Below are 21,408 nucleotides of genomic sequence, written 5' to 3' on the forward strand. Positions count from 1 at the left end.
TATAGAGCTGAGTATCATCAGCATAACAGTGAAAGCTAACACCATGTCTCCTGATAATATCTCCCAAGGGTAACATGTAAAGCGTGAAAAGTAACGGCCCTAGTACTGAGCCTTGAGGTACTCCATACTGCACTTGTGATCGATATGATACCTCTTCATTCACTGCTACGAACTGATGGCGGTCAGATAAGTACGATTTGAACCATGCTAAGGCGCTTCCACTAATGCCAACAAAGTTTTCTAGTCTATTCAAAAGAATGTTGTGGTCGATAGTGTCGAACGCAGCGCTAAGATCCAGTAGAACTAATAAAGAGATACAACCACGATCAGATGATAGAAGCAGGTCATTTGTAACTCTAATGAGAGCAGTCTCAGTACTATGATACGATCTAAATCCTGACTTTAATTCCTCACAGATATCATTTTTCTCTAGGAAGGAATATAATTGTGAGGTTACTAGTAACAGGTAAAACTATGAAAAAATCCGGAGGACCCTGGGTGAGGGGTTTGCTCAAGCGATGGGTGGAGCACTGACACATGGGGCAGATGTGATATGTGAGGAGCACCACTGAACTCTGTCCTGCTGCTGGCGGACCCGCTGGCACTGGGCCCGTCCCCATGGCTATAGTAACTGTAGTGTTTGAATTCATGGTAAACTTTACTATGGTTTTACTGCAAATGTTGTAGTAATGGTTATTTTTACTATGGTTTTACTGCAACAGTGATAGTTAAACCATGGTTATTATTACAACAAATGCTGTTGTAAAAACACGCTTAATTTATGAAAAAGTACAAATAATCGTGAATTGAATTGAATGCTTCTCTTCATTTATAAGTCACTTTTGATAAAAGCATCTGGTAAATGTTTACTATGTTCATTGAAAATCTTAATAAATTTGCTACTGTAACAGTGTGCTGTCTGGGTAAGAGCGGTTAGACGGGGAGGAACGCATGGCTAAATACTGCGTGTCTGACAAACGGGTGTTACCAGAGTCTTGATTTTGTGTGCATTTCAGAATAAAAGAGTTGACAAATTAACAAACAACATGATTCACTCGAAAACAGTATTATCTTTTAATGTATTTATTCCACAGGAAAAGGAACACCTTGCACAACATGGCTATGTGAAGAGAGTTTCTCAGGAGCAGCAGACCTTCACACCAGAGATCCACATGCCGGTGAACGTCTTAACTTCAGTCATACAGAAAGTTAAAGTAAAAAAACTGACAGTTTTCTAACGCTGCATTAACAACACATACTCTCTCAGAGACGACAAGAGACAAATCTACTTCAAACTGTGCTGATAACAGTATAAACACCCCAATATGAAGTCTAGTGAATTAACAAATCAGATAATAGCTCTGGGGTATGAGGCGCCACGTAGGATTTAAATCAAACCTCGCTTATCAATACATGCATAAAACACGCGCATATGCACCTATATATTACTCGCATATACATGTATACTATTGGATGTTCAAAAATATATGAAATACACGTGCACACTAATATGAAATCCATACCAATACATATTATGTTAGTAATGAATGCATACACACTTGTGAATAACTTGCGTATACATATAAACTTAACGCATGCATACACCTATAGACACTCGCTTATACGTATAAACTCGATCCGTGCATATACACCCACAACAACACACGCACATACATATAAACTCGCTGCATGCAGACACACCTATACATACTCGCATATACATATAAACTTGATCCATGCATATACACCTATAAACACACACACATACATATAAACTCGCTGCACGCAGACACACCTATACATACTCGCATATACATATAAACTTGATCCATGCATATACACCTATAAACACTCGCACATACATATAAACTCGATGCCCGCATATACATCCATAAAACACTCGCGCACACATACAAAATAAAATTCACTAACGTATACAATTCAGATAAGAAAGACGTATGCTTTAGTTGTGCATACATATATATATGCAAGTGATTTCATATGTGGATGTGTGTGAACTTTTCAGTGCAAACGGAAGTCGTTTAGTGTAAAAGGAAGTCGTTTAGTGTAAAAGGAAGTCGTTTGAGCGTAAACAGAAGTAACCTGTCTATTTGCCGCATTTGCAATCATGGACCAGGATCGTGCTACAACTGAAGCAATTAGCATTTTGCGAAATGTTCTTGCTTCGCCCACTATTATAAGATCAATTGCTAATTCAGTTTAATCGAATGTGTCGCCTTCTGCTCAACTGCAGACAGAAACAGAATCTGAATTGCGCACTTTGTTTCGGCCATCAACGCCTGGTGTACAAAGCATCAATAACAGGCAAACGATGCCAACATCATCCACCCGCGAAGTTCACGGACCACGATATCACACTCGCCAGCAGTATGGTACTTGGCAGTCTCGATCTAGAAAAAGGTAAGAAAAAAAGTAGCTTAGCCATTTTCAGAACTAAGGATGTTAAGTAAAATGCTGTTCATTAAAGTTTGCTTTTTGTTCAGCTGTGTTTGTTTTTACAGGCCAAGGACACAATACCATTGGACTTTTAATAAGGATGTTATACTGTTGACCTCCCCTGACGATAATGCAGTAGTAAAGCAAAAGAAAAAACAGCACTTGCATGAGATGGGACACATATTAAATGCCTTTGAATTTGACAAAGCATCGGACAGTGCAACATTTTTAAGAAAAATCAAAGAAGGCTTCAAAGAAAAAGTGCCACTTGATGTAAGGTAAATGTTTTTTTTTTTTTTAAACAAGTTATTGTAAATGTTTTACTGTGTGATGTATTGTTTGATGGTGTATTAGTACCACTGGTTTTCATTGTGTGCAGTTTGGAAATACTTATGGGATGTGGCAGCAAGCTCATTACACCTAAGTTAAGTGAAGGTCAGGAACTAGATGGCAGCTTGATTTTAAAGGTGTTCAAGTTGAAGACGTTATACGTAAAACCCTAAAGACCACTACTCTTGGTAAGACTGGTGTTTTTTTTTTTGTTTTTTTTTTTATGAAGTTTAATTATTTCTTATATTCTTTCCCATATGGGCTTCCTTAAAGGGTTTAGGTTTATTTTAGGCCATGTACAGTTGTGCTCATAAGTTTACATACCCCTTGCAGAATGTGCAAAATGTTAATAATTGAAACAAAAAAATAACATGCAATTTTCATGATCCCTCTTGTTTTGTTTAGTATTGTCCTGAATAAGTTATTTCACATAACAGATGTTTACATATACTCCACAAGACAAAATAATAACTGAATTTATAAAAATGGCCCCATTCAAAAGTTTACATACCCGTGAATCTTAATACTGCGTGTCGTGTCCTGGATGATCCATGTTTTTGTATTTTGTGATAGTTGTTCATGAGTCCCTTGTTGGTCCTAAGCAGTTCAACTGCCTGCTGTTCTTCAGAAAAATCCTCCATGTCCTGCACATTCTTTGGTTTTCCAGCATCTTCTGCATATTTGAACCCTTTCCAAAAGTGACTGTATGATTTTGAGATCCATATTTTCACACTGAGGACAACTGAGGGACTCGTACACAACTATTACAAAAGGTGAAAACATTTACTGATGCTCAAGAAGGCAACACAATGCATTAAGAGACGGGGGATATAAACCTTTGAACAGGATGATGATTTGTAAATTCTTCTATTTTTGTTTAACGATCATATGTTTTCATTTAGTACTGGACTTCAGAAGCTACATAAATACTTACATGTTTCCCAGAAGACAAAATAAGTACAATTTACCCTGATCATCCAATTTAAAAAGTTAACCCCATTTATATCCCCCGTCTCTTAATGCATTGTGTTGCCTTCTTGAGCATCAGTAAATGTTTTCACCTTTTGTAATAGTTATGTACGAGTCCCTCAGTTGTCCTCAGTGTTAAAAGATGGATCTCAAAATCATACAGTCACTGTTGGAAAGGGTTCAAATATGCAGAAGATGCTTGAAAACCAAAGAATGTGCAGGAGCTGGGGGATTTTTCTGAAGTAGCAGTCAGTTGAACTGCTCAGGACCAACAAAGAGACTCGTGAACAACTATCACAAAATATAAAAACAGTCGTGGATCATCCAGGAAATGACACACAGTATTAAGATTCAAGGGTATGTAAACTTTTTTTGAATGGGGTCATTTTTATAAATTCAGTTATTATTTTGTCTTGTGGAGTATATGTAAACATTTGTTATGTGAAATGGCTTATTCACGACAGTACTAAATAAAAAATAACTATAAAAAATAAAAAATTTCATGATCCCTCTTGTTTTGTTTCAATTATTAACAATTTGCACATTCTGCAAGGGGTATGTAAACTTATGAGCACAACTGTAGTGTCTAAATGTATGTTATGCAATGTTAACTTGTTTTATACTTGATAATTTACTTTTAGCTTTCTGTTTTTTGAATTCATTTTCACATTTGCAGTCACTGTTGAAAACTCTTGTGAAGTGGCAACAATACTACAAACTATGCAAAATACATTGCTAAACAAGAGATCTCATCTGTGCTGTATTATTTTCCAAGGCTGAAACAGACAGCTCTGATGACAGCTGCTTTGAGGTTGACATGCCTGTTGAAGGGGTCTACCAGTCATCAGGTCCTGCTTCTGAAGAGAATGTGACCATTGACTTGAATGACCAGTCTTCCACACAAAACTCGGTGAGTGCCTTCTTTGACTTGGTTCAATTCTTTTCTAGCACTTTTGGTCTTTGTCTAATGTACATTACTTCATTTCTTCTTAGTTTTCAGTTCACAGCATTACTTTTCAGTCCTCCACCAGAGTTCAGTCCCCCACAAGAGCTCAATTCTCTGCCAGTTCCATCAGTGCTCAGTCCTCCACCAGAGTTCAATCCCTACAAAAGCTGAATTCTCTGCCAGTTCCATCGGTGCTCAGTCCTCCACCAGAGTTCAATCCCCTACAAAAGCTGAATTCTCTGCCAGTTCCATCGTTGCGCAGTCCTCCACCAGAGTTCAATCCCCTACAAGAGCTCAATTCTTCACCAATTCCATCGGTGCTCAGTCCTCCACCAGAGTTCAATCCCCTACAAGAGCTCAATTCTCCACCAATTCCATCGGTGCGCAGTCCTCCGCCAGTGGCCAGCCTTGCACAAGACATAACTCACCAGCCCATTGTTGGCACAATGACCAGTCCTTCAGATCTACTTCCTGGGATGGTGATTATGATACCTACCTTTCCCTTATTCGGGCAGCGTCTGAAGATGAGGAAGAGGATGAAGATCTTTGCTGTGCCATAATGGCAAGCATTGAGGACCAGACGTGAGTATTATTCAGTTATTCAGTCTAATTCTAATTTAAAATCAAAATTTTAATTGTCAAAATTGTGGACATGAATCAAACCATTACACTACAAAGTACACCATTTCCTTTAGGTGTATTTTCCTTTATTATTGATATTTCCGTTCAGTTGTGATAGGATTCTCAATTATTTAAATTTTTTGATACTTCTTACTATAAATGTTGGTTACACCTTGTTTACTGATTCATTCCAGTAGTTTCATTGTTACTAAACAGAGGATTCAGTCATTGTAACTTCACTTAACAATGTTATTCTCTTCCAAAACCATAAAATTTTTATAATTGTAGAATTTGATTAAAAAAAAAAAAAAAAACTTTTTAACTACAAAGTTGTATCAGTCTATGGAAAAACATGACAACTCACTAAGTACCTGCAGAGTTTGCACCTTTTTTCAATAGTGATTGGAATACACATTCCCTACCATGCAGCCCTTTTGTGTAACACGTGATATATTGATATTATTTGATATGTTTTTGTATTATAATGAAATTTAAATAATAAAACCTGTACTACTTCAGAATCCCCCATGTTGTGGAAATCCCCATCAAGCAAATATTGGAAGAACTTGCAACGAAAATAAACTCCAATCAAACCTGCAAGTTTAATATCAACCATGTGTGACCACAGGAGTCATAAAATAAAGGCTATTGGCTCTAGGGTGCTCAACTACGCCACCTGGGGCCTTTCACACCAAGATGTACTTTAGCTCGACCTCCAGCACCTTGATTCAGACAAGAGGGCTCTCCCACACAGATACTAAAGTAATGACAGAGACGTGGTATTTCAATATAAAAGTACAAAAATGTTTATTAACAAATAATTCAACACCACAGTCTGGGGTTTGTTTCTCCAAGTAGTATGGGATGATACAAATTAAGCCCCCTAGACCAGCCAGAGGGAGGTAGTGGCTGCCACCAGAAATATAAAAGGAAACAAATAATAATTAAATGGATCAGCTGTTTAGGAGAGGTCACCTGTCCTGGAAAAGGAGTGCGGTCGACACCACCCGTGCTGTTGAATCTGCAGTCTATTCACACACACACGCACACACACACACACACACACACACACACACAGACACAAACACTACAAAAGGTGACCACTGCAAATAGTGAAGTGCACATTACCACTACAAGTACTGTGCGCAATGTGTGAAGAGAAGGTCTCAGTCCGACGACCGATCCCACGAAACAGCTTCCACACTCTGGTTCTCCGGAACAGAGAAGAAAAGATTGATGTTACTCTTAAACCTAAGTGAAGAACTAAGCAAACTGATGTTAGCGTTACCACAACAAACTACTGGGGCAGCCAATACCACACCTATTACTGAAACACAAAATAACAACAAAAAAAAAGAAAAGAAACAAAAAATGAGGCAAAAGCTACAATTGCATTACATTCACCGGAGGCAAAGCAGCAGTGACAATTTTTCTCTAGGAATATCACACTCAACATACACAGGAATCAAACTCCCCGGTTACCTTCGTCGTACACCAACCTCAACTCGTATCCCCATGGACAATAACAGACTGCGCGCACAGTGTCTTCAGCCCAGACCTTCGGTAGATCAACCATATACTACCCAGAAGCGTCTGGTACACAGTCAGACATCTTTCATATGCAACAACACAGCGTACCCAGTATAAAAAGGATGTACGAGCCGAGAATTTACTTTGTTTGCAACCCGATATGCTGGTTTTATACAACATGCCACGGCCGCTAATGAATGACTAGCCACTTACAAGCTAACTAGAAGGCGTGGCTGAAAGGCAGAGGGATACGGTAAGAACAGAGGGACAAACATGCTGTGGCAATTATTCTGCCGGTTACACATGCATCTGTGCTGGATGGTGCTGTACGGGGATTTACAAGACTGTCATACAATCCAAATAACAGAATGGTGATCAGGTTTTCTGATGATAAAGGAAAGTATGAAGAGGCTATTGATCTGGGTGGTCCAAGGTGAGAATTTTTACGGCTACTCCTGGTGGCACTAATGCAGTCATCAATGTTTGAGGGAAAAGAGGACAGTCTCAACTTGGCTCTTGATTCCCAAGGTATACATTATATTTGTGCTGTTTGTTGTACAGATTTGAGAACTTTTCTTCTATATTGTATAATTGTGATTTTAAGGATCTGTGAAGGCTGTTGTATTGACGTGTTCTCTAATTTTGTGTCAGCCATCAGGGAGGACAGGTATTTCATAGCAGGGAGAGCAGTTGCAGTCAGCCTTGTAGATGGAGGACCTGCACCGGGTTGTTTCTCTAAGACCCTATTTGACAGTTTAGTTCAGGGGCCAGACATGTGCATACCTGTCTTGGACGATATAGCTGACTGCGAGCTTTATAATAAAATCAAAAAGGTTTGCTTAAAACTGCAGTATAAACGTTTCATTTACTTATACCATCATGCTTTCTCAGATTTACTTAAAAATGGGTTCCATTATAAAAGCCATAGCTTAGTATAACAATATTGTTTATAGAAAACTTTCTCTGAAATATTTCTAACTTAAATTTGAAATGCACATGCCATTTGCTCACATACAGGTTTCTGAAGCCACAACTCTTGAAGAGCTACAACATTCAACTGAGCCCATTATGGACTACCTTGCCAACGCAGGTTGTCTTAGGCCATTAAGAAGCATTGCCGACAGGGACAGGCTGGTTGAAGACTTACTGATGTTTCAGGTGGTGAATCGTGTTCGTGGACCATTTGAAAGGTTTGTTAGGACTTCAGAAATATACACAGTACATTGGATGAATCTTTTGAATCAAACAAATATATTTAAATAAAAATAAAATACAATTATAAAATGCAATACAATTATTTCATTATCTTAATAAAATTCATTAATGCAATGTTGTTATTTCAAATCTCTCTTTAATTATGAATCATATTAAATTCTCTTAATATAGGTTCAGGGATGGAGTAAAAACTCTTGGCGTCCTTGCAAAAGTCCAACAACACCCAGAAGCTTTTAGATCCGTGTTTTGTCACCAGCCAAATCAGCTGACAGCAGACATAATGGATGACCTATTTGAAATACAGTGGTCAGAGAATGGGAGCAACAAACGAGCAAATGAGAACAGAGTAATTGCTTTCTGGAGGGACTACCTGCAGGATGTGGAAGTTAACATTTTTAATAAGCACATTTCACTTAATAAGTTAAAGACTGATTAGTGGAACTGGAACATTTCTTGGCTTGCTCATTCAAATATATTGAAGTGCATCATAATTTAAATCAATTAATTGATTTGAAACAGTAAATTATATTTTGTTTTGCAATATAAAGACAAATGTCAATATGAAGTTTCTTTTTTAGTGTCATGTGATTTTCAACGCATATTGTTGTATGTGACACTTGCTGCAAGTGTTCTACTAACTCCATTGCTACTATATATATATATATATATATACAGTTGTGCTCATTAATATATATCTTCTAAAAGTGATATTTAAAAAAGACAGATCGTATGAATCACATTTTAATATGGTAATTACATTTTGTTTTATTTAGCACTGACCTGAATGGTGTTTCACATAACACAATTATAATACTTGAATTTACCAAAACAAAAACAGTTCAAAGGAGTACAGACTCTTCATTCTAAATTGTATGTGTTGTTGTATGTTTTTGAGCTTTGTGATAGCTGTTCATGAGTGTCTTGTTTTAATATCCATTAAGCTGTCCACAGCACTTTAAAATAATCCTTCAAATTCTCTGCTTTTCCAACATTATCTGTATTTGTGAGTGTTCCAACAGTGACTTATGATGTGTGATGTAGAGATTTATCTTTTCACACTAAGGATAGTTAAGAGATTTATACACATCAATTACTAAAGTTTCAAATATTAAGTGACACAAATATTAACAGGACGGCAATACAATACATTAAGAGCCAGGTCAAGGAAAAAACATGAGTCATGACTATCACAAACATAAGTGTTGATCGTCCATCATACAGTATTAAGAAACGAGTGTATCTTAACTTTTTGGGGTGTTTTTGTAAATTCGGCTATTATTGTGTGCTGTAAATTATATATAAACATCTGTTATGTGAAATGGCTTGGTCAGGGCAGTACTACTAAATAGAAAATAAAATAAAATTTTTATGATCCTCCTTTTTTAAATATTAACATTTTGCAGTTGCTGTGTCATTACACTGCATCAGTTTTGCAGTTAAATTTTTTCCACCCGAATACACTGTATAATTGTTGATATTTTGCTTTTTTTCTATTTACTCAGAGGAGGGGTCACAAAGGCTTGGAGCAATCTTAGCATTTGCTACAGGATCCGATCAGATCCCACCAATTGGATTTCATCCTCAGCCTTCTATTGCCTTTCACCATGACACTGAAACTCCACAAAGATTTCCAGTTGCAAATACATGCATCAACTGCCTTCGCCTGCCATTATATAGCACATATGGTGCTTTTAAAAGCAACATGGAATTTGCCATTAATAATACCCAGGGATTTGGCAAGGAGTAAGAGACACTTTTAAATGCTAAGATGTGTTAATGTTGTGCCATAGTGTTCTTATTGAGGCATTTGTTTTAGTCTAATGACAACACTTTATTAAATAATTTTCTGCAATGTTAGAATCAAGCAGTACTTGTTTAAGCCTTAACTGTAGAATTTAACAGTTTTCAACCGTTGCAGTTTTTACAAGCATTGCCTTAATGCAACATTTGTCAACACTTGTTTATGAGTTCTAATTCAGAACAATCGCAATAAAGCACTTTTACTGTGTTCTAGCCTGTTGTCTTTCCAATAATTGTACAAGTGCCAAAAACAGATCAATTCCATGATTTCCGTCATTTTGTAATGGGTTAAATGTTTCCAGAATGTTTTCCATGGTAGTGTCATTTGGACTGTAAATGTTTTCAGGAACTATTATATTATTCCTGGTCTGTAGTTCAGGATCTGGTCTGTTTTCATTGATGTCAAAATGTTCATCATTGTCCAAAACACCAGATATAGCTGTGTTGTTGATTCCAATATGACTAACAATACCCCTGTGCCATAACTGCAGAGGGGTTTGTCCTCTTTCAGTTGAAAGTCCATGGTTATTCCACATGTCCCTAAATTCCCTAACTGCCCTCTGGATCCGAGGTAAGTAAATATAATGCAAACAAAACACATGAAGCTCACACAGAGAGTCTAGTATACCTTGGTCCTCCATGAAAGTGAACAAGTCCGAATAATAATATGAAACAACTCTGTTCAGCTCTGCCCATAAACGTTCAATCCGTTGATTATGCACACTGCGGCCCGTAATGACACTTCCTCTATTTAGTCCTCTTCTATTTAACATGTAACGTGCAACCTCAATGTTTTCCATGCCATGGTCGCATCTAACCCTTGATGGCAATCCAAAGTTTTGAACTCCTTCTTGGAACAAAGACAGAACACTTAATGCTCTATTATTGTTCAGACAGTGGAGATAAATAATGGTGCGGCTATATCCATCAACACACCCGTGGAAAACCAGCCTCCATCTGACCAGTTTATGGTTTCCGTCTATATGCCTGTTAAGAGAGATAATTCATTAGTAGCTTATATTTATATTTAAGTGTTTAATTGTACTGTTCTAATTGTTTTATAATCACGTGGAATAATACGTCAAATAACTGCTGGACATACCAGAGTTGGTTAGGAGTCTGCACAGAATAAATTCTTCTTCTGACAGCACGTCGGCGCCTGAGTGACCTTCCAATAGGATCTTCTCATGTAAACGTCTCGGTTACGTATGTAACCCTCGTTCCCTGAAGAAGGGAACGGAGACGTCACGTCGGATGACCGACGAATTGGGATCTCGCCAGAGAGACCAATCCACTTCGAGTGTAACTAAACGAGCCAATGGACATTGGCATGCGATCATTGCATCCAGCTGCCGCTGATCACAGCGTGAGTATAAGAGGCAGCGGGTGCACCGCATTAATTCATGCTTTCGCTGAGGAGCCGAGCCGGTGACCCGGCCGCTCAGCGGTGGTACAGCGACTGTGGCGACGGGATGTGACGTCTCCGTTCCCTTCTTCAGGGAACGAGGGTTACATACGTAACCGAGACGTTCCCTTTCAGTCGGTCACTCCGTGTTGCACTGGAGTCAGCCGGCCCAAACTCAAGGCACGATTCGTCGACCGAAAATGCCTGCAGGTCCCCCACCCTCTTGATCGAGGCCAACGCAGTCAGGAGTAGGGTTTTCATAGAAAGAAACTTCAACTCAACTGACTGCAAAGGCTCGAAGGGGGCAGTTTGTAGGGCTCTTAGCACCAATGCCAAATCCCAAGAGGGTAGGGAGGGAGGCCTAGGGGGGTTTAACCTCCTGGCCCCCCTAAGGAACCTGACAACCAGATCGTGCTTCCCCACCGACCTCCCCTCTACGGGGTCGTGGTGAGCGGAAATAGCAGCAACATAAACCTTAAGGGTGGAGGGGGACAGCCTACGCTCCAACCCTTGTTGCAAAAAGGAAAGCACGGCTCTGATCGAACATCTCCGGGGGTCCTCACGGTGAGAGGAACTCCATTCGACGAACAGGTTCCACTTCAGCGCATAGGCCCGTCTTGTGGATGGTGCTCGTGCTGAAGCGATAGTGAGAGCTACCTCCTGGGGCAGATCACCTAGAACCTCCGCGTCCCGTCCAGGGACCACACATGGAGTTTCCACAAGTCTGGACGCGGGTGCCAGAGGGTGCCCCGTCTCTGAGAAAGCAGATCTTTCCTCAGAGGAATCGGCCAGGGAGGGGCTGTCGCGAGGAGCATGAGTTCTGGGAACCAGGTCCTGTTGGGTCAATATGGAGCCACTAACAGGACCTGCTCCTCGTCCTCCCTGATCTTGCACAGTGTCTGTGCTTGCAGGCTCACTGGGGGGAACGCATATTTGCGCAGGCCCTGGGGCCAGCTGTGTGCCAGTGCGTCCGTGCCGAGAGTTGCCTCGGACAGGGAGTAGAACCACTGGCAGTGGGTGGTTTCTGGAGATGCAAAAAGGTCTACCTGAGCAACTCCAAACCGACTCCAAATCAGCTGGACCGCCTGGGGATGGAGTCTCCACTCCCAGGAGTGCCGCCGAGACAGCTCGTCGGCCGCCTGATTGAACACTCCTGGGATGTGGATGGCACGAAGGGACCTCAGATGCTTCTGACTCCAGGGGAGGAGGTGGCGGGCGAGTTGCGACATGCGACAGGAGCGTAAACCGCCTTGCCGGTTGATATACGCAACTGTCGCAGTGTTGTCCGTACGGACCAGAACGTCCTTGCCCCGAAGGCGCCCTCTGAGGCGGCTCAAGGCAAGGCGTACTGCCAGCAACTCGAGGCAATTGATATGCCAACGCAGTTGGGGACCCGTCCACACCCCTGACACTGCGTGCCCGTTGTACGTGGCTCCCCAGCCGGTGGCCAAGGCATCCGTGAACACCACAGCATGCCTGGATACCTGCTCCAGGGGCACTCCTGCCCGAAGGAACGAAGGATCTGTCCACGGGCTGAAGGTTTTGCGGCAGGCCGGTGTAATCTGAACCCGGTGAGTACTGCGTTTCCACGCCCACCTCGGGACTCGGCCATGGAGCCAGTGCTGAAGCGGTCTCATATGGAGCAGACCGAGCGGAACTATCGCCGCAGCTGCAGCCATATGCCCCAGGAGCCTCTGAAAGAGTTTCAGTGGGACCGCCGTCCTGCCTGATAAGTCTTGAGGCAGTTCAGCACCGACTGAGCACGTTCCTGGGTGAGGCGTGCTGTCTGGTTGACCGAATCCAACTCCATGCCGAGAAAAGAGATCCTCTGCGTTGGCACGAGTTTGCTCTTTTCCCAGTTGACCCGAAGACCCAACTGGCTGAAGTGCTTCAGCACCAGGTCCCTGTGTGCGCACAACTGCTCTTGAGACTGTGCAAGTATGAGCCAGTCGTCGAGGTAGTTGAGGATGCGCACACCCCGTTCTCTCAAGGGAACAAGGGCAGCCTCTGTGACTTTGGTGAAGACGCGAGGCGAAAGGGACAGCCCGAAGGGCAGGACCTTGTACTGATATGCCTGACCCTCGAGCGCGAATCGCAGGAATGGCCTGTGTCGCGGGAGAATCGAGACATGAAAGTACGCGTCCTTCAGGTCGATCGCTGCAAACCAATCTAGGGGACGGACGCACCCAAAAATGCGTTTCTGCGTCAACATCTTGAACGGCATCTTGTGAAGTGCACGGTTCAAAACTCGCAGATCCAAGATCGGTCATAACCCACCGCCTTTCTTGGGCACAATGAAGTAAGGGCTGTAAAACCCCGACCTCATATCGGCTGGAGGGACCGGCTCTATCGCGTCCTTCGCCAGCAGGACTGCAATTTCCGCACGCAAGACAGGGGCACCGACGGCCTTGACTGAAGTGAACCGGATGCCCCCGAACTTGGGGGGACGCCGGGCGAACTGAATCGCGTAGCCGAGTCTGATGGTCCGCAGGAACCACCGAGACGGACTGGGGAGCGCTAGCCAGGCTCCGAGAGACCGTACCAACGGGGCCACCGACATACCCGCGGTGGGGCAGCGAGGTGGAACACAGGGACCCGGCTTGGCCTGTGACGGCGGGGGGCGGGGTCTGGGCGTGCAGTGTAACACTCACCTGATTCCTCCTCGTGAGGGAGGAAACACAGGAACCCGACTTGAGGCTTGTGACAGCCTGGCATGTGACGACTTGAAGCGGGGACTCGAGTGCTACCGCCCTTACCTGGTTCCACGAATGGGCAGGAGGGATGCTCTTGGGCAACCCACTGCTGCCTGCTGGCGAGAGAGGAGAAGGGAAGTGATCCCGTGATGCACGGTTCACCACTCTCCTCTTCTTGAGACCCAGAGATTGAGAAAACCGCTCTTTTATTGATGTTTTGGGTAACGCTGGCTGCTGGGCCAGCGGCGGAACAAAAACAAAACGAAACAAAAGATTCTCCACCCGGCCCTCCTCCGGGGGAGGGAGTGGTGCGGTCACCATCTCCCGACGAGCAGTCTCCTCCATCTCTGGGTCGCCCGTCTCAGGGCCTCTTGCACTTGCGCTTGCCGCCAAGTTTGGCGGGGGCCTGGACGGGATGGGCGTCCTGCCTGCGACCGGCTCCACGGCGCTGCCTGGTGGAAGGCTGCTGCGGGAGCGGGGGCAGCCGCAGGGGGGCGCCCACGGCGACGAGCAGGCTGAGGGGCTGCGGCCAGAGTGGAAGCAGCAGGTTTCCTCCGGCGCATGATGTGTTTGATCGCCTCAGTCTGCTTCTGGGCTGCCGAGAACTGCTGGGCAAAGCTCTCGACAGTGTCGCCGAAAAGGCCGGTCTGCGACACGGGAGCATTCAGGAACTGTACCTCTCCTGCTCCTTCATGTCAGCAAGACACAGCCAGAGATGGCGCTCCTGGACCACTAGTGTGGACATCGCACGACCCAGAGACTGTGCGGTCACCTTCGTCGCTCGAAGCGTGAGGTCCGTCGCAGCACGCAGCTCATGTAGAACCGCCAGGTCGTGACCACCCTCGTGCAGGTCTTTCAGGGCTTTGGCCTGGTGGACCTGCAGTAACGCCATGGCGTGAAGGGCAGAAGCCGCCTCCCCACAGGCTCTATAAGCACTGCCAGTTAGACCTGACGAATACTTACAGGCCCGCGAGGGGAGACACGGGTCACCCCGCAGAGTGGTAGCGGCTGTTGGACATAGTTGCATGGCCACAGACCGCTCCACCGAGGGGATGTCCGCATACCCCAAAGCGGCCCCACCATCGAGGGTGGTGAGAGCGGAGGAGCCACAAGATTTGTTTCGGGCAGTAAAAGGTGCCTTCCACGATCTTGTAAGCTCCTCATGCACTTCCGGAAAGAATGGCACCGGAGGGGGGCGCTGAGAACCAGCGCGACCCCCACCGAGAAACCACTCGTCCAGCCTCGAAGGGTCGGGACGCGGTGGAGGATTCCACACGAGCCCGACATTCTCGGCGGCCCGGGAAAGCATAGCCATCATCTCTGGGTCTGGCTCGGACAACGCTACCACACCCGAAGGGGGCAACGCAGCCGAGTCGTCATCCCCAGAGAGCGACTCACCCTCCGATGCAGCGATCGACATCTGGTCGTCAGAGGGGGCACCGAAGGAAACGCGTGGTGCACTCTGTCCAGCAGAGGGCCCAGCACGCTCCTTCGGCAGCTCCACCGGCTGCGGAGTGCTTGAGGGGTGAGTAACTCCTCTTGGGGAAGTCCTCACTGTCACCCTCAGATCACCTCTGACTCCACCGGATACAGCGCCGCCCCGGGAACGAACGCTGGATCGCGGCAGAGGCAGAGGGACTCCGCCATGTTTGACATAGCGGAGTCTATTATGCAACTCCGAGATGGTCATGTCCCCACAAGAAGAACATGAACCATCCACGAAAGCTTTCTCAGCGTGCTGAATCCCCAGACACGTGAGGCAGCGATTGTGACCTTCCTGAGGCGCCAGGAAACGACCACACCCAGAAACGCACGGGTGATAAGACATCTTTAAAAAGACGCGATCACCCGTGTTACTCTTTTAGAGAAATTGCTCTTTCAGAGAAATGCTCTTTTAGTGCTGAAGCACGCAGGGGAGCTGGCCACCGCACACTCCTAGTGTGGCTGTCAGCAAAGACGAACTCCTTCTCCCGCCGACGTGACCACCGCTGCTGCGCCGTAACGCCCGCACTCGCTCACAGAACACTCTCTGGAAGGGAAGAGCAGTAGCTTCACCACTACTGCTCGGCTCCGAAGCGAAAGGATGAATTAATGCAGTGCACCCGCTGCCTCTTATACTCACGCTGTGATCAGCGGCAGCTGGATGCAATGATCGCATGCCAATGTCCATTGGCTCGTTTAGTTACACTCGAAGTGGATTGGTCTCTCTGGCGAGATCCCAATTCGTCGGTCATCCGACGTGACTCGGAGTGACCGACTGAAAGGGAACTTTGTCTCACCCTCCAACGCTGGATGCGGATGGAGCGAGACCGGAGACTGCCCAGAATATAGGTCTCGCCTGCATTTGGGGTTCTTTGCAAAATCTGTCTGACAAGTGTGTTCAACTCATGGTTAGACAGTTCTGTAAACTCCAACGGTCTGATTCCAAGACGCTGCCTGTGCTGGAACAAAGTGCGGCGGTCTATTCCTAATAAGGATGCGATTCCCTGCCAGTTAAACCCAAGCCGCAGACAATGGCACAGCTGCTCATGCGAAATGTCATATCTCGGACCTCTGTGGCCTGTGATAGATGTAGGTGGTGGGACTGCTCCTAGTCTAGCTCCAGCAGGTCTTCCAATATAAAGCGGATGTATGATTTGGCGCAGTGTGCGGTACAGCGTCTCGAGAATAACGATGCATTCTCTGGTGTCGGCATTTTGATCGTAACTAACCACGGACAAAAGACTGTTAATTGTTCTGGCATGGTTATCTAAATCTCGATAAAGTGTATCTCTCGGCTCTTGCTGTATACGCGTTAAGCACTGTAATGCGGTATTAAAGAAATCGACTATATCGTCTTCATTGCAACTTGCACACGCAAATAAAGCACTAACAAACGTCACAGCTATTAAGGTCACTCTGAAATTCATCATGTCGATCGGCATGAAGAAGACATAATTTGAAGACTTCCTTTTACACTGAAATGCCTTCGGTTTGCACTGAAAAGTTCACACACATCCACATATGAAATCACTTGCATATATATGTATGCACAACTAAAGCATACGTCTTTCTTATCTGAATTGTATACGTTAGTGAATTTTATTTTGTATGTGTGCGCGAGTGTTTTATGGATGTACAGTATATGCGGGCATCGAGTTTATATGTATGTGCGAGTGTTTATAGGTGTATATGCATGGATCAAGTTTATATGTATATGCGAGTATGTATAGGTGTGTCTGCGTGCAGCGAGTTTATATGTATGTGCGAGTGTTTATAGGTGTATATGCATGGATCAAGTTTATATGTATATGCGAGTATGTATAGGTGTGTCTGCGTGCAGTGAGTTTATATGTATGTGTGTGTGTTTATAGGTGTATATGCATGGATCAAGTTTATATGTATATGCGAGTATGTATAGGTGTGTCTGCATGCAGCGAGTTTATATGTATGTGCGTGTGTTGTTGTGGGTGTATATGCACGGATCGAGTTTATACGTATAAGCGAGTGTCTATAGGTGTATGCATGCGTTAAGTTGATATGTATACGCAAGTTATTCACAAGTGTGTATGCATTCATTACTAACATAATATGTATTGATATGGATTTCATATTAGTGTGCACGTGTATTTTATATATATATTTTGAACATCCAATAGTATACATGTATATGCAAGTAATATATAGGTGCATATGCGCGTGTTTTATACATGTATTGATAAGCGAGGTTTGATTTAAATCCTACGTGGCGCCTCATACTGGGGTGTATTCCAGAAAGCACGGTTAACTTACCGTCAGCTAAACCCTGAACTTTCGGTTGATTAACCCCAAAACTTCATTACTCGAGGCATGTGGTTCCAGAAACGCGTCCGGGAGTAAGTTCATTCAACTCAGAGTATGTTCCTGGTTAAGACTCAAGACATTCTCAACAGAGCGACGAATCCACGAGTCACGATTCTCTTTTGGTTGGAGGGGTAGGGGAAGGGTCAGATAGCCCTTCAAACCAAGATTTTACAGAACCAAACTTAAAACGAAGGGGTAGGAGAATTTTCAGCATAAACTGGCTACAGTGAACAAAGAGACATAAATGTAAGCATTTTGGCATTAATAAAGGTTTTAACCTGTTAGCTAGCACTCCCCATATTGGGACTCACAGCTGAAAATGACCTACCTAACTTTAAATTATAACAGTTGTTATATACAGTGTGCTACACACACAATTTAGGTATCTTTGGAAAGAAGACCCTTTGGGCTTTACTATCCATCATCAGAGTTGATAATACTCAAAAAGATAAAAACGTTATAGACGCTGAAGTGCCTTGAAAAAATTTGTACCACACTGAATTTGGTGTGATTTTTTTATTTTTTTCATATAAAAATACATGAAATAAGTCCTGGAGCAGTCCAGAAAAGTAATGGGTTGAAAGTCTCATGAGTTTATATTTCAAATCTGAAGAAGATACCATGAAAAGAGATTTTTTCTAGAGGAAAAAAAAAAAAAAAAAGTTTATTTTGACCAAAAAGCCGATCGCTAAGTTCCGCCCCCATCAGATGACAGGTGCGTCACAGCCGTCGCGAGAGAGCGCCAAATTCAAATACACAATTTTCAGGTTTTTTTTTTTTTTTGGATGGTGTCATTCTGTGTGTAACACTGTATGCTACAAAACCATGTGTTTTTTTACAACCAAGATGCAGTTTTTTGAGCGTGAGTTATTCCATAACGGATACAAACAATAACTCTCCCTGAAGAAATGAGACGTAAACAAAGGAATATCATCCATATTTCAACGTTATTGTTTGGTTGGACTAAAGTTGTCTATGGGATGTTGTTCCGTGGACCCTTACCTCTCTAACTAAACCGGGATTACAGCAGCGGATGCGTCTGTGACTCCTTATCAAGATGAATATCTTATGCACTGCATTTTTAATGTTTTGTTTTGTTTACACAAATTTAGCAAATACATTCCTTATAAGCTTTCCATCGAAAAACAGCGATCTATCGTCAATGCTTGAAGCTTAGACCTTCAGAATGATATATAGCTTGTCAAGATTAATTGTGTCACGTTTCATTTAATCTATTGTAAACAATGACACGTGCAAACAGAGAGCGTTCAGTGCCCCGGCATCCAGGGGCCCGTTCTTCATACGTCGCTTATTACATCTGAGATGATTTGAAAGATTCCAGATCTTCTAATCCTGATAACTGATCTCTGGCTAATTTGGTTCTTCAAACGAATTTGCGTATTAGATTAAACTATCTGGATTAAATTGTCTAAGATCACTGCGCGTTCTCGTGTTCCCCGAAAAGGGCAGATGTATCGATACTCGAAACCACGATCAGCAATGCAGCGATTGGCTGGCGGCAAGATGACATCTTATCATTAAAAAAGACACCTTACGAAAAAGTTGACAAATTTCTAGACCTTTATAAGGAAACAGCCAAGTGAACAAAACTACATAAATGTTATAATAGATAAATGAAATGTGCACTGTTTTTATTATTTATTATTTATATGCATGATTTCTAGTATTTGTACAGGCTTTACATTTTTATGTCAATGTTGTAATTAGCAATTCATTTAATTTTATATTTGAAGAAAATTTCTCATGTGACAGCATTAATTAAAGTTTCCAGTTATCTGCATCTCTGCGCTCCATCAAGCCACTCCCATAATAGCTGTCATCACTCAAATTAATGCACGATTCAGACTTTATATCATGTGTGTAAGGGCGAATTCCAAACGGCTTTTTTGCGCCCTTGAAGGGCACTTCGGGAAGGGGACGCCATTTGTAGGGACGTTCCAAACGAAAGTGAGCAACTGATTCCCTTCACGAAGGGCCCTTCCAGAAGTCCGTTAGTGAAGGGAACATGCGATGGTCACTTCACGGAAGTGATTTCCGTTTGTGATCATGTGATCTTCACTTAGGAGATCTTGCGATGCATTTTAAAGCAAAGTTGGGGTTTATTTTGACTTTACATACAAACGCAAGTAGAATAAACTAATTAAATTTTTCTTTATTTTTATGTAATACAAAATATTTTCGTCAGTGATTAAAAATATGATTTAATATTTAATATGACTGTATTGTTAGCAAGTTTAGTTTGAAAAAGTTTAATAGTAAATAAGACACAATTAGACAGTATTTGAATAAAATAATAGCAATAGGAAGATATTTATTTGCAACAACTGTTGAGCGCTGAATGCTGCACGCACGCCGCAGCATTGTCAAGGTAACATTTTGTCCGCCATTCCTTCACCAAGGGAGTTCCAAACGCTTATACGAGACAGTAATGCCCTACAACCTTCAAAGAACACACTTCAAGGGCTCTGCCCTTCAAGTGAGTAGGGCATGCTCACTTCTGTTTGGAATTCACCCTAAGACTCAATACAATTATAAAGTAATTATTTCATCACTAATAAATCTTTCAAAGATTAAAACTGGCTGTGTCTATAGTATTATAGACTACACAACATCGTTATATTATATTATTATATTATTTTCAAATTAATTTTTAAATTATTATTCATTTTAAATTATTGTCCCTGGACCAGTAGGGTACTCTTGTAATAAAGTAGCGGTGGCTAGGACAGCTTTTAAGTATCAGTTCTGCTTAGAAAGATGCGATCTAATCCTGTTTACATTAAATAAACATGCTCCCGAGCAAGTTTAAGCTTACGGACCCGTTGCTATGACAACAACTCCAGGATGAGCTTCGAAGAACCAAATGATCCCAGATCAAGCGAAATCTCAACAATCAAATCCAGCTAACTGAGTTAGCGACGTACGAAGAACGGTCCCCAGGTGCGGGTTAACAGGTTAATGAAAAGTATTCATTTGTTTTATGTCACATTCAATCGTGACATTCAGTGGACATTCGCAAGTATGAATGACATTAAAACAATACTTGCCCAATTTGATCGATTGTGAAAAAAATGTAGTAGGTTGACAATGATGTCGCTGATTAGAATTTGCAAAAAATAACTTTATTGCACATATAATTATAAAGTTATTTAACGCAGAAATGTGTGAATGTGCGAATATAAAACCAACTTTACCCAAGTATCAGCATGCACTAGTGGTAAACAAAAAGAGCATGATGAATCACACATTACCAGTTGTAGTTTTTATGCGTGCTGAAAATAGAGGAAGCGGCGAAAGAGGAAGGAATAAGAGCTTGAGGTAAGCAGTTTTAAGTTTTAGTGCCATGATAACTTGTATCGCATCCTCTTATTGCTGGAAAATATAATGTAGCGATTCAGTATTTAAACTCTTTTAATAAAAGTTGTGTGGCAGCGTTGACATGTTTCTTTGCTCCTGGATGTGTGTGTGTGTGTGTGTGTGTGTGTGTGTGTGTGTGTGTGTGTGTGTCTCTAACTAAACCGGGATTACAGCAGCGGATGCGTCTGTGACTCCTTATCAAGATGAATATCTTATGCACTGCATTTTTAATGTTTTGTTTT

The 21,408-nt window shown here is 42.8% G+C and overlaps 1 pseudogene; it reads left to right on the forward strand.

Moving 5' to 3' along the window:
* The first annotated feature begins 908 nt into the window (after positions 1–908).
* Positions 909–9,815, forward strand: LOC131537408 (uncharacterized; annotated as a pseudogene).
* The last annotated feature ends 11,593 nt before the right edge of the window (positions 9,816–21,408 follow it).

The sequence above is a fragment of the Onychostoma macrolepis genome, chromosome 03 (genome assembly GCF_012432095.1).
Source record: "Onychostoma macrolepis isolate SWU-2019 chromosome 03, ASM1243209v1, whole genome shotgun sequence".
NCBI classification, from domain to species: domain Eukaryota; kingdom Metazoa; phylum Chordata; class Actinopteri; order Cypriniformes; family Cyprinidae; genus Onychostoma; species Onychostoma macrolepis.